Source organism: Anomaloglossus baeobatrachus, chromosome 5 (assembly GCF_048569485.1).
Source record: "Anomaloglossus baeobatrachus isolate aAnoBae1 chromosome 5, aAnoBae1.hap1, whole genome shotgun sequence".
Lineage (NCBI taxonomy): Eukaryota > Metazoa > Chordata > Amphibia > Anura > Aromobatidae > Anomaloglossus > Anomaloglossus baeobatrachus.
The window spans coordinates 585,106,492-585,120,101 of record NC_134357.1 but is presented as its reverse complement, the minus strand read 5'-3'; the positions used below and the strand labels follow the sequence as shown (position 1 = coordinate 585,120,101).

General features: G+C 46.6%; 1 protein-coding gene across 1 annotated transcript in view; it reads left to right on the top strand.

The window, feature by feature from the left end:
- The first annotated feature begins 267 nt into the window (after positions 1–267).
- Positions 268–13,610, top strand: part of LOC142313143 (uncharacterized) — a 135,943-nt gene continuing 122,600 nt past the window's right edge. Inside the window, exon 1 of the mRNA XM_075352131.1 lies at positions 268–451. The gene's annotated coding sequence lies outside the window, so the exon portion shown is untranslated. The remainder of the gene's footprint in view (positions 452–13,610) is intronic.

Below are 13,610 nucleotides of genomic sequence, written 5' to 3'. Positions count from 1 at the left end.
ATTTTTTATGGGTTTTAATAAAGAAAAATAATAAATTGCGCCATTTTTTTCCCGCCATTTACCGATCCCCATAAATAACCTGATCGCTGTGTTGTTCGGGTCGTTACAATTACAGGGACACCAAATATGTCCATGTTATTTGCTGATTTGTGATTTTTATTATTTTATAAAAAAGTGTAATAAAATTACATTATTCTATTTTTTTTATTATCTTAGTAACTTTATTAGAAGAAAAAAAAAATCCTCTTTTCCTCTCTCTCCAGAATACAGGACATAGAGATGCTGCTCTGACAATGTAGCTGTGTCCTGTGTAATCGGCTGCATTGTAGGTTCATTTATGTGAAATCCTCCCTCTGACACAATCAATCCTAGTGGCTCAACAGCTAGAGCAGCTAGGAAAGCCAGGAGGCTGCTGGACACAAGTTTTGAACGTTGCTGGTTTGAATCCAAGGTGGTGAAGATAAAAAAAAAAAAAATGTATTTGTATTTTTTTCCTCATTTCTTTATAGTAGTTTTATGGGAACAAATGAATCTGACTCTTTCCTTCACCTACATTGAGATACAGTATTTATCTATCTATATCTATCCCTCTATCTATCCCTCTATCTATCTATCTATCCCTCTATCTATCCATGATATTCCTATCCTATCCCTCCATTCATCCCTCCATTCATCCCTCTATCATCCATCCATCCCTCCCTCTATCCCTCCATTCATTCCTCTATCCCTCCATTCATCCCTCCCTCTATCCCTCCCTCTATCCCTCCATTCATACCAACATTCATCCATCCATCCCTCCCTCTATCCCTGCCTCTATCCCTCCATTAATCCCTCTATCCCTCCATTCATCCATCCCTCTATCCCTCCATTCATCCCTCTATCATCCATCCCTCCCTCTATCCCTCCATTCATCCCTCTATCATCCATCCCTCCCTCTATCCCTCCATTCATCCCTCCATTCATCCATCCCTCCATCCATCCATCCATCCCTCCATCCATCCTTGCAGCTGAATAACCTGCTTCTGGTGTCTCACCTGCAGTATAGAGGTCAAGATAACAAAATCTTCCTATTGGTTTCAATACAGGCAGTAGCTCAGTGGTAAAGCTGCTGCCTTTGAAACAATAAACTCACAGTTCCACGGGTTCGAGTCCCAGCCGCCCTGAAAATCCAGAGCAGATGATAATTTAATTTAATTTATTCACTCCACTGAGGGGAGGAGTCGGGACATCAGCTGTGAGCCGCGGGAGTGCGGGACAGACCTGAAAAATCGTGGCAGTCCCGCAGAATCCGGGACGGTTGGGAGGTATACTATATATATGTGCACCAGACAGGGACACGGACTCCAATATGCAAGGCCTAACAAAAAGAGGCCTGGCTGCATCCTGTATAAAGTGTTAGGCCGGGGCCACACGGGGACTACTGCGATCCCCTTGCATGAGACTCGGCTCGTGCTGGCAGTACAGCAGAGCCGAGTCTCATGCTTGTGTCCTTGCAACTGAGGTCCGTTCGTGCGAGCAGACCTCAGCTGCAGGGGGCGGGCCGGCACTCAGGAGGGGAGGGAGGGATTTCTCTCCCTCTCGCCTGTGTAGCCGGCTATAGACATTCTCGCATTGCACTGGCAGTACACCGGTGTACCGCGAGTGCAGTGCGATTTTTCTCTCGCCCCATTCACTTGAATGGGTGCGAGAGAAAGAGTCTCGGATTACAATCGCAGCATGCTGCGATTGTTTTCTCGGTCCGATTAGGGCTGAGAAAATAATCGCTCATGTGTGCTGTCACACAGGCTAGAATTGGTCCGAGGGGAATGCGATGTTTTATCGCACTCCACTCGCACCGATTTTCTCGCCGTGTGGCTTAGGCCTTATGTGCAGAAAAATATACAGTGGAACCTCAGTTTACAAGTAACCCAGTAAGCGAGTATTTTGCTATATGAGCAAAGCTTGCTGTAAATTTGTAAAGCCTGCTTTACACGTATCAATTAATTGTGCGATCGCACATCGTTTATGCGGCACGGGCAATTAGTCACAGCGACGTCACACAGCCGCCGGCCAATAGACGCGGAGGGGCGCAGATGAGAGGGACGTAAACATCCCGCCCACCCCCTTCCCTCCGCATTGCCGGCGGGACGCTGGTAAGCTGTGTTCATTGTTCCCGGGATGTCACACAGTGCGACGTTTGATATATCGTAGCGTGTAAAGCCCGCTTAACTCCATTTACGAGCAAGCTTTGCTGTACGAGCAAATACTCACCGCACACACTTCCGGTTCCGTACATCCACCGCACTCTGACCCGCTCTTACAGTCCACACAAACACACACAAAAACACACACACACACACATATATAATATGCTCACCTTACCTTCCGTTCCATTGCCAGCCTCCCAGTTCATGTAGTTCTCCGGTACAGGATGTGTATCGGTAACCATCGTGACGAGTGAGGAACTTCTGCTGTCAGCTGCTACTCTAAAGGCTGCTTTACACGGTACGACCGAATGTGCGATTTCACAATCGATCATACCTGCCCCCGTCCTTTTTACGTCACGGGCAAATCGCTGCCCGTGTCGCACAAAGACGTTAAAGCGCCGTCACACGTACTTACCTGCTGTGCAACGTCGTTGTGGGCGGCGAACATCCACTTCCTGGAGTGGGAGGGACGTTCGGCGTCACAGCGACGTCACGCGGCAGCCGGCCAATAAAAGCGGAGGGGCGGAGATGAGCGGGACGTAAACATCCCGCCCACCCCCTTTCTTCCGCGTGACGCAGGTAAGCTGCTGTCCATGGTTCCCGGGGTGTCACACGGAGCGGCGTGTGCTACCCCGGGAACGATAAACAATTAAATTAAACTTGATTATGAAACCGAGCGACGAGTACACAACTCACGATTTGTGAGCGATACTGCGTCGCTCGGAGGTGACACACTGCCCGACGTCGCATGCGATGCCGGAAGTGCGTCACAAAATCCGTGACCCCGACGATCTATCGCACGATAGATCGTCTCGTGTAAAGCAGCCTTTAGGCAGTGTGCTGACCAATCAGAGGCAAGCGGCCTCTGCCTTTGACGTCAGCGCTCTGGCAGCGGAAGTTCCTCCCTCATCGCAATTGTTACCCGATACACATCCTGTACCTGCGGACTGTGAGTGGCTCCTTAACATTCACAGCAGTGTTAATCTTTAAGTAGCCATGTGCTTCACCTGCATTTATCGTTGGTTAGTGGGAGAGCTGCGTCCTGGAGTGCTGGGTTCCTAGTGTGCCGCAGCTGCGTTTCCTCCTGTCCCCGTCCCTCTATGTGTCTCTGTGGCGTGGAGAAGCCCTGCAATGCCGCAGCTGTGTCTCCTCCGGTCCCCGACCCTCTGTGTGTCTGTGGCGTAGGGCGCTTTTAAACTTGCATTCAGCGCAATCCGTCGCTATGGAAAATAGCGCAGTCCGTTAACGCACTGCGCTATTCTCCATAGACTTGTATTAACGAAGCACCGTAACGCAAGTGTCTGCGTTGCATCCGCTGGACGACGCTGAGTCGTTATTTTGACGCAGCGTCGGGCGGAGTGAACGCTGCATGTAGCGTTTTTTGGGTTGTGAAAATAACGCACCTTGACGGATTCCGTTAGAATTCGCCAAGGTGTCTAATGATAGTCTATGGTGGCGGATTCCGCTGCAATGCACTAAGCGGTGGAATCCGGTGACTGATTCCGTCACGTTCTACTGAACATGCTCGGCATGTCCAGCAGAACGATCAAAGTCGTTTAAAATCACTCCTGGTTTCTCTCCCCCCTCTCACCTCCTGTCATACTCACCGATCACCGGCGCGGCACTGCACAGCTGTCACACTGCTCTGGCAGCTTCTCCTCTTTTGAAAATGCCGGCCGCTCATTATTCCATCTCGTATTCCCTGGTTCCCCCGCCCACCGGTGCCTATGATTGGTTGCAGTCAGACACGCCCCCACAATGACTTACAGCTGTCTCACTGCAACCAATCACAGCCGCATGCAGGCGGGTCTATATCGTGTAGTAAAATAAATAAATGATTGAAAAACGGTGTGCAGTCCTCCCTAATTTTGATACCAGCCAAGATAAAGCCACACGAATGAAGGCTGGTATTCTCAGGATGGGGAGCCCCACGTTATGGGGAGCCCCCCAGCCTAAAAATATCAGCCATTAGCCGCCCGGAATTGCGGCATCCATTAGATGCGACAGTCCCAGGACTCTACCCGGCTCATCCCGAATTGCCCTGGTGCGGTGGCAATCGAGGTAATAAGGAGTTAATGGCAGCCCATAGCTGCCACTAAGTCCTAGGTTAATCCTGGCAGGCATTTAACCGAGATACCTTCCATGATTAACCTGTATGTTAAAGTAAATAAACACATACACCCGAAAAAATCCTTTATTTGGAATAAAAGACAAAAAAACGCCCTCTTTCACTTTATTAAAAGCCCCAAATACCCCTGCAGGTCCGACGTAATCCACAGAGGTGCAGTAGTGCCGGGGTGTGTACGGTGATGATGGAAGCGGTAGTGCCGGGGTGTGTGCGGTGATAATGGCTGCAGTAGTGCCGGGGTGTGTGCGGTGATGATGGGTGCAGTAGTGCCGGGGTGTGCGCGGTGATGATAGGTGCAGTAGTGCCGGGGTGTGTGCGGTGATAATGGGAGCGGTAGTGCCTGCGTGTGTGCGGTGATGATGGGAGCGGTAGTGCCTGGGTGTGTGCGGTGATGATGGGTCGGGGCTTACTGTGCTTCATCGCTTCAGGTGTAGGGGGCATCCATGGCGTGGCGGTGTCCCATGCACCTGTCCGCCGGCTGCGTTATGGTGTTGTCAGGGTTTCGGCGAGTGGGCGTGTCCTAATTGAGCGGTCGGCGCTGCTGATTGGGTGTGGGTAGAGTAAGGTGGGGGTGTGCGGGGGATGTGATGCAGGGCCGCTGCTGATTGGGTGAGGTGGAGTGTGAAAGAAAAAGGTTCTCGTAGACCTCGAGAGCTAAGAAGACGTTGTAAACAATCCGTTCCAAGCAAAGACTGAAGTTTATTCCGAGATAGCAACAGAGCAGATAAGACAGGTTATCGGCACGAAGACACACGCAGGTGTCTTGTAGAACAGCAGAATTAGCAACAGATGAAGAAGAAGTGTCCCCCGATATGCGGGTGGGGTTTTTATACATGTTAGACAAAGCAAAGCTCATACTGCAGAGAAAGGCGTATACGTTAGAGAACAAAGAATATAATGATACATCATGACATTATTTACGAGCATTGCGGTAGAAACTTATCAGATCCCTATGGGCCTCCATGGTACTTTTAATTAATTCAGTAATGTCGTCATTGCTAACATCTCTGATCCCTGAAGGCGCCTCTACTTCACATAACTCTTCAAACACTGACAACTCTATTGACAACTTTGTTTCTTTATCAATTCAATATACCTGCTATTCATGACTACACATCACCATCTATCAACTGACGCAATTGTATTCTTCTATTCGATTTAACCTTTTTAGACTTTTTCTTATACTTGCTAATAACACTGATATCATCTCTCTCCTCTCTGGGGGGAGAACTCTAGCCAATGCATCTCATTAGCTGCAAAGTTAGTTTGCTCAAGTCTGCCCAAGATGGCTGTTAGATACAACATGGCTGCTCCGCATATTATGGCTGACTATTCTCTAACAACTCCCCCTTTTGTACTCTGTCCAGAGTACAACTTACAGAGCTGACATATGCAATGTTGAATTGCCATAGACAGGATTATCCAGGGACCTCATTGACTCATACACCAGTAAGCCAGTTTTTTCAAGAGATCAGATTGAGCACGTACATGGAGGGCCCATATCCCTAACAAAAACAAAAAAAACACAAAAAAAATAATCAAAGTAGGAGTCCAAAGTAATCAAAGTATGAGTCCCAAGGTAATGAGTCCTGTAACAGTCCTTAAATCTTATGATCCATGTTTCCTGCTTTTCTTCCTCTCCAAATTCTGGAATCTTCAGATCTTCTCCCCCTCTCACACTATCAGAGTCCCACTGTATAGTGTGAAACTCTACCTCCAGATATTCTGGCGGATCCATGGTTAGGGACCTGTGGGAAAAATAAAAGTGAGGTATCAGTTCTTACCAATATTAAGAAGTTTGCATTGATCAATGTGAACACTTTTAACACCTTTGTTTGTTGGCTTGCTAAACCTATGTACTCCTAATATTGTGGGGCTGATCACTTGAGTGATGAAAAATGAACACTCCCAATTTGCTTCTCTGAGTTCTACCTGAAGTTTTTAACTATGATCTGAGCTTCTGTAACAATTTTGGATTGAAAGGATTTTTCAGTAGGATTGACAACTTTTAGCCATCTGAAAAACAGTATATTACTAAAGGTGCTAAATCTGTTGTTGGTTTTGGTGCCACTGATCCCTCTGTACTATGGCTTGTTCTGGGCAAGGAGATACAATGTCACTTGGCAAATGAACAGGCATCTGTCTTCCCGTCATTAATTCAAAAGGAGAAATTCCTGTGGATTTGGAAGCCACAGCACGGATGGCCAGCAGAATGGCTGGTAAAATCAAAGGGGCAGATCCGACTATGTGTCTTACTTGATTCATCGTCCAGTGTACAGCCAATACATGCTTCATGCACAAAGTGAAGCCTTTTTCCATGCACGTTAACAACTGAGCGGAAAAACCCAAGGCATGTAAATGACTTGCAATTTCAGAACCTTCTTTGGACCATTCTTGCAAAAGCACAGATGAGATGGATACATCCCCTGTGCAGGGCTGGGAGGGATCAGGGTTGATTAATGCCATGGCTGCAGTGAGAGCCCGCTTTAACCCGTCAAAGGCCTGTAGGATTTCGATAATGATTTGGACATAATCATTCTCAATACATTTTAGGAGCTCATATAGTGGTTTAGCAAGGCAAGCAAAATCTACAATAAATTATCTGGAAAAATTAACAATGGGTACGGAGAAAAATCCGTTTGCAATGTCAAGACATGAAAACACTTTACATTCATTCCTCAGCTGCGACATGACTTCAGGGACAGATGCAACAAAGTAAGCAGCTAACGGAGTGTACTTATTTACAAGTCTCAGGTCCACAACCATGCGAAAGCTACCATCTGTCTTTTTGACAGGCAGGATGGGGCTGTTGCACAGGCAGTTTCTATGCACGACCACTCCCTGTTTTTCCAACCCAGAAACTGCCACCCGTATGTACGGGGTGATTTCTTCAGGAATTCGGTACTGTCGCTGGAAAGGTGGTAGCTTATCACCATCAATTTTAACCTGAGTTTGCATTAGACCACAATCAGTTTCATTTGAAGTCCACAATTCTGGGAACAACTGTTTCAATTCATCTTTTAAAGCATCATTTGCAACATTTTCCCCAAAATTTCATCAGTACATAGATTCAAGCTGGCAATGTCTACTTTATGACTCTCCAGCTCTTCTTCCACAGGCACAATAACGGAACAAACAGTGGCTCTCTTGTCACGCCACAGAGCTCGGTTACATAAATCAACAATTCCCAATGCTCCTAGTACATCAGTTCCCAAAATAGTGGAGTCCAACTGTGGATTTACCCAAAAAGTACATCGAAGACCCCTTTGCTTCGATCCCCCTGAGTCCTGAAATCTCAGGTTCACTGGACGGCTTTTTGTTGCTTGAATACAGGAGCCTTCAAATCCTACCAAAGTGGTAGTTTCAGGCAGTCCAGGGGGTGACTGCAATTTGTGCCCAGTTACCGAAACCGAGGCTCCTGTATCAACGAGAATGTCTTCCCACGATAGCCCCTCCATTCTCCCTCTGACATACAGTCGTCCATCCCTGCCCAGGGAAAGATGGGCAAGAAAGGTGAGGGGAACAGGGGTTCACGGCATCAATCCGTGTCTCCCGCCGTGGGAAGCCCAAAAAATCCATCATTCTCGTCTATGAGAGTCTTTCGCCCCACAGCCCCCACCTCTGCCCCAAAGAGACCATCAGCGAGAGCCTGGTCCTCATATTCCTGCAGCTCCTTCACTGCCGGAGCATAGAAACGAGGAGGGGTGGCTCCACCCTGAATAGCATTGATCTCTGAGCCTGTGTAATTAAGAGCTAGGGGGGCGGAAGGTCCCTGAGTGGCAGGGTTAACCATTTGAAGACCATTGTACTGCTGATACTGCCGGGGATCATCCACGAGGGGATAAGGAGGTCTTAATCCCTGTGGATGGGGTCCGGGAATACCTCGGGACATGGGGGGGTTAAATGGTACCCGAGGTATGTTCCTCTGCTCCAAATGAGGACACTGACGTTTGATATGTCTCACCTTTCCACAGAAATAACACACCGGAGGACCCCTATTGGGGTTCCGAAAGGGGGGCTCTGCCGACTGGGACCAGCCCATTCTCGGCAGCTGGCCATCCCCCCCTGGAAACCCTGGTCTCCGTGAATCAGCAGATGCAACCCAAGGCGCGCGGTAGGCAAAAACATTAGATTCGTCTCCCTTCGTCTCGGACTGCATGGTTCTGACATTGGTTAACAAGGCTTCGACTACATCCTCAATAGATTCAGCATTATTCAAAACCCCTGACTTGAAAGCCCCGTCAAAGGGTAATTTCTTCACAAACTGTTCCATCATCACATTTCTATTCCCTTGATCCATACTACTCAATAACTTGTCAAACACTACGCACCAGGCTGCAACCCACTTACTTGCTTCAACTCTAAGCTCATCCCCTTTCTTAATTTTGAAGGACTCTAACAATCCTGGATTAGACTTTCTCCCTCGTGGCTTTTGGGAGATCACTAACTTCCTCCTCCCCTGAGAATCTGTAAGGTCATAATGAATCCCTCTTCCTTCTTGTACTTTGTAGTGGGACAAAAATTCAGGAGGAACAAAGGACAGAAAGTATAGGGCAGCATCCTCTGTGGACTCAATTTGAAACTTATTCAACCATGATTCAAAACCAAGAACATTACGAAACACCCCTTTACTTTCATCCCAATTGGGCAGGTTTTTAATTAATTTAAGATGTAACAGGGACGCCTGGCCGGGAGCTATTTTAGGGGTAGAAGTGGCATTAGGTTTATCCTCTATCTGGGATGAATCGTCCCCATCATCAGATTCCCCTGCATCTCTCTTTAACTGCTCCTGCATCAACTGAATATGTTTTATCACTACTTCTTGTTTTTCCATATGTTCTCTCATCCAGTTCTGTAACCTAAGTCTCCATTCCTCAACTTTCTTCCCTGTCACACTCTGACTCCGTGCCAGCTCCCCCTTCTCTTTCATCGCTGCATGCTGGTCCCGGAGCTCATACCCCTCCCTTTGTGCTACCTCTGCTTGCTTTAATGTCTCATTCAGCTGTGCTTCTCTCTCCCCATACACTATTCTATTCCATGTGACCCCACTAATATGCTGTCTCTGAGGCTGTCTTTCAATTGTCTGGTCAAAAGCCATCACTGTCTTACACAAAGCCGCTACTCGGCACCCTTCCCTAACTAGCGACTTCTTTCTGTCTAATTCTCTATTCTCTTGCACAAACCAGTGCATCCTTTTTAACGATGTAACTTCTGTATTAACCCTTTCCACCTGGGGTGTGACAGCGTGCCTTTCTGCCTGTCTTTTTAACCACTCCATATCAGTTCAGTGGTCTACAAGGACGCGTTTTAAGTCTGCTCTAGTATCAACCAGTGCGATTCAAGCAAGAGTTAGATACTCACACCTCTCTGTATGGAAGACCCGTGTGCCGGCTTGAGTCGACCAAGTGAGATGTAGTTGCTTTCCAGCCTCACTCACTACGCTTGCCAGGCGTATCCCTCCGTCTTTTAAAGCCTCTTTGCTACCGTGGCACAAAAACAGTTCTCCACGTCCTTGTAGATACTCACAAAGAGGTTTCTTCTTAGTTAAACATAAATCTCTATAGTCCTTAGTCTCTTATAATAAATAAAAAAAACAATCGGGCAGACTGAGATGCACTCGTGAGTGGTTCTCTTCAGGCTGGCTTCCTTTGAGTGACTTCCACGTGGCGCCACGCTTTTTCTTCTTTTTCCCTTCCAGTCCTTAGCTCTCGTCTACAAATTCTTCGTAGGTTCTTCTTGGAGGCAGCCACCGTCCTGGCTTCTCCTCCTTAGCTGAGCTCGCCACTTGAAAGAAAAAGGTTCTCGTAGACCTCGAGAGCTAAGAAGACGTTGTAGACAATCCGTTCCAAGCAAAGACTGAAGTTTATTCCGAGATAGCAACAGAGCAGATAAGACAGGTTATCGGCACGAAGACACACGCAGGTGTCTTGTAGAACAGCAGAATTAGCAACAGATGAAGAAGAAGTGTCCCCCGATATGCGGGTGGGGTTTTTATACATGTTAGACAAAGCAAAGCTCATACTGCAGAGAAAGGCGTATACGTTAGAGAACAAAGAATATAATGATACATCATGACATTATTTACGAGCATTGCGGTAGAAACTTATCAGATCCCTATGGGCCTCCATGGTACTTTTAATTAATTCAGTAATGTCGTCATTGCTAACATCTCTGATCCCTGAAGGCGCCTCTACTTCACATAACTCTTCAAACACTGACAACTCTATTGACAACTTTGTTTCTTTATCAATTCAATATACCTGCTATTCATGACTACACATCACCATCTATCAACTGACGCAATTGTATTCTTCTATTCGATTTAACCTTTTTAGACTTTTTCTTATACTTGCTAATAACACTGATATCATCTCTCTCCTCTCTGGGGGGAGAACTCTAGCCAATGCATCTCATTAGCTGCAAAGTTAGTTTGCTCAAGTCTGCCCAAGATGGCTGTTAGATACAACATGGCTGCTCCGCATATTATGGCTGACTATTCTCTAACAGAGTGAGGGGTGGGTGTGTGGGGGTGTTCGGCCTGTTGGAGCTGTGTGGGCGCGGTTTAGGCAGTTTCAGCGTATGACGTCATTTCTTAGACAGACAGAGACAGAATAGGGCAATTTTATATATGATACAACAAAAAGAGGAATAATAATCCTCCAAAAAAATTCCTCTTTTTGTTTTATAATTATGTATATACTGTGTGTGGTGTGTGTGTGTGTGTGTGTGTGAGTGCATGTGTGCGTGTGTATATATATATATATATATATATATATATATATATATATATATATATATATATCTATCTCTAAGTGTAGGGACCACAAGCATGAAGACCCGTGACGTGGATTGTGGGCACCCGTATTTTGGTCAGAATACCAACCAATACCTCATATATTTACTGTATATATTTTTCTGCACATAACAGGATGCAGGCAAGCCTCTTTTTGTTAGGCCTTGCATAATTGGAGTCCGTGTCCCTGTCTGGTGCACATATATAGTACTGGGCAGCTCGCCTGATCAAGAAATATAGGTGTAACTAATAGGCTGTTAACCAGATACTGTGCACCTACATGTGTGACCGGCGCCCTATACAAGTCATAAGTGTGCAATTTTGTGATTTGCTCTTCTTGCATCTGTGATGCCTCCACTTATTGGGGTCTTGCTGCATCCTGCTAGTGCATTAGATTCTTGTCCCGGGCAGTTTTACATCCGCTGCCTCCATACTCCGCAGCGCTGTACACACTATTATCACCGTCACGCTCTCTATAGACTTTCCTCACACTCGCGGTCAGTGTTGGCCTCGGATGGCAGAGCCCCTCCTGTAACACTGACTCTGGGGGGCTGCTCAGCTCCGGGCAGATGTCACCTTCCCCTCAGTCACATATTTCCCGCTTTTTCTATATGATAATACAGTGTTTGTTGCTTTACATTGCGCATTTATTAATTTCTGCCTCTGTACTAACACGACGGCTTGTCTTTTTCCCCGCATTCAGTATTTCTGAATGACTCCATTCACTTTACTGTTTATTGCGCTGAAAAGATTGAACAAAATTCTAGATTTGTTGAAGTTTTTGGAAAAAAAAACCCAAACCCATTTCCACCATTGATGTACTCACACTGACGAGCAAAAGGATAACAATGTTTTGCACTTTTGACTTTCAGGCTCCATATCTCACCATCCACTACAGCTTCCAGCTGAAAATGACGAACTTCATTTTATAGACAATCATCTTGACTAAAGCGGGCTTTTCACGCTACAATAAATCTTACGATGTGTTGGCGGGGTCACGTCATAAGTGACGCACATCCGGCATCGTAAGTAATATTGTAGCGTGTAAAACCTACGTGCGATTGCGATTGAACGAAAAAACGTTCATCGCATACACGTCGGTCAATTACTAAAAATTGAATGTGAAGTTGTTCAATGTTCCCGAGGTAGCACACATCGCTGTGTGTGACACCCCGGGAACGATGAACACAGCTTACTTGCGTCCCGCGGCTCCCGCTGGCAATGCGGAAGGAAGAAGGTGGGCGGGGATGTTTACGTCCCGCTCATCTCCGCCCCTCCGCTTCTATTGGCCGGCTGCCGTGTGACGTCGCTGTGACGCTGAACGTCCCTCCCACTCCAGGAAGTGGATGTTCGCCGCCCACATCGAGGTCATATGGAAGGGTAAGTACGTGTGATGGGAATTAATCGTTTGTGTGACACGGTCAACAAATTGAACATGCCGCACAAACGATGGGGGCGGGTCACATCGCATACGATATCGTATGTGAAATTGTAACGTGTAAAGCAGGCTTATCTCATAGATAAATGTGACTTGCAGTTATTTAGCTTTTGATTAGTTATTCAGATTCTCATCCTGTCACTGCATTGTTACTGTTTTGCTTCTAAAAATCTAAATGTAAATTTGTACTATTTTGTGAATATTTTGTAAATCTACCTTTTGGCTTTCACCTCTCATGAATCCTTCTGAGTTCTCGATCAGATTCATGTATGTCTCCACTAAAATCTGAACCCAGATCTCTTCTCCACGTTCCCAGTGTTGGAGTATACTGGTCAGGTCTCTTCTACACGTTCCCACTGTTGGAGTATATTGGTCAGGTCTCTTCTCCACGTTCCCAGTGTTGGTGTATACTGTTCTGGTCTCTTCTCCACGTTCCCAGTGTTGATGTATACTGGTCAGGTCTCTTCTCCACGTTACCAGTGTAGGTATATACTGGTCAGGTCTCTTCTACACGTTCCCACAGTTGGTGTATACTGCTCAGGTCTCTTCTACACGTTCCCAGTGTTGGAGTATACTGGTCAGGTCTCTTCTCCACGTTCCCAGTATTGATGTATACTGGTAAGGTCTCGTCTGCACGTTCCCAGTGTTGGTGTATACTGCTCAGGTCTCTTCTCCACGTTCCCAGTGTTGGTGTATACTGGTCAGGTCTCTTCTACATGTTCCCAGTGTTGGCGTATACTGGTCAGGTCTCTTCTCCACGTTTCCAGTGTTGGTGTATACTGGTCAGGTCTCTTCTCCACGTTCCCAGTGTTAGTGTATACTGGTCAGGTCTCTTCTACATGTTCCCAGTGTTGGTGTATACTGGTCAGGTCTCTTCTCCATGTTCCCAGTGTTGGTGTATACTGCTCAGGTCTCTTCTACACGTTCTCAGTGTTTGTGTATACTGGTCAGGTCTCTTCTCCACGTTCCCAGTGTTGGTGTATACTGGTCAGGTCTCTTCTACATGTTCCCAGTGTTGGTGTATACTGGTCAGGTCTCTTCTCCACGTTTCCAGTGTTGGTGTAT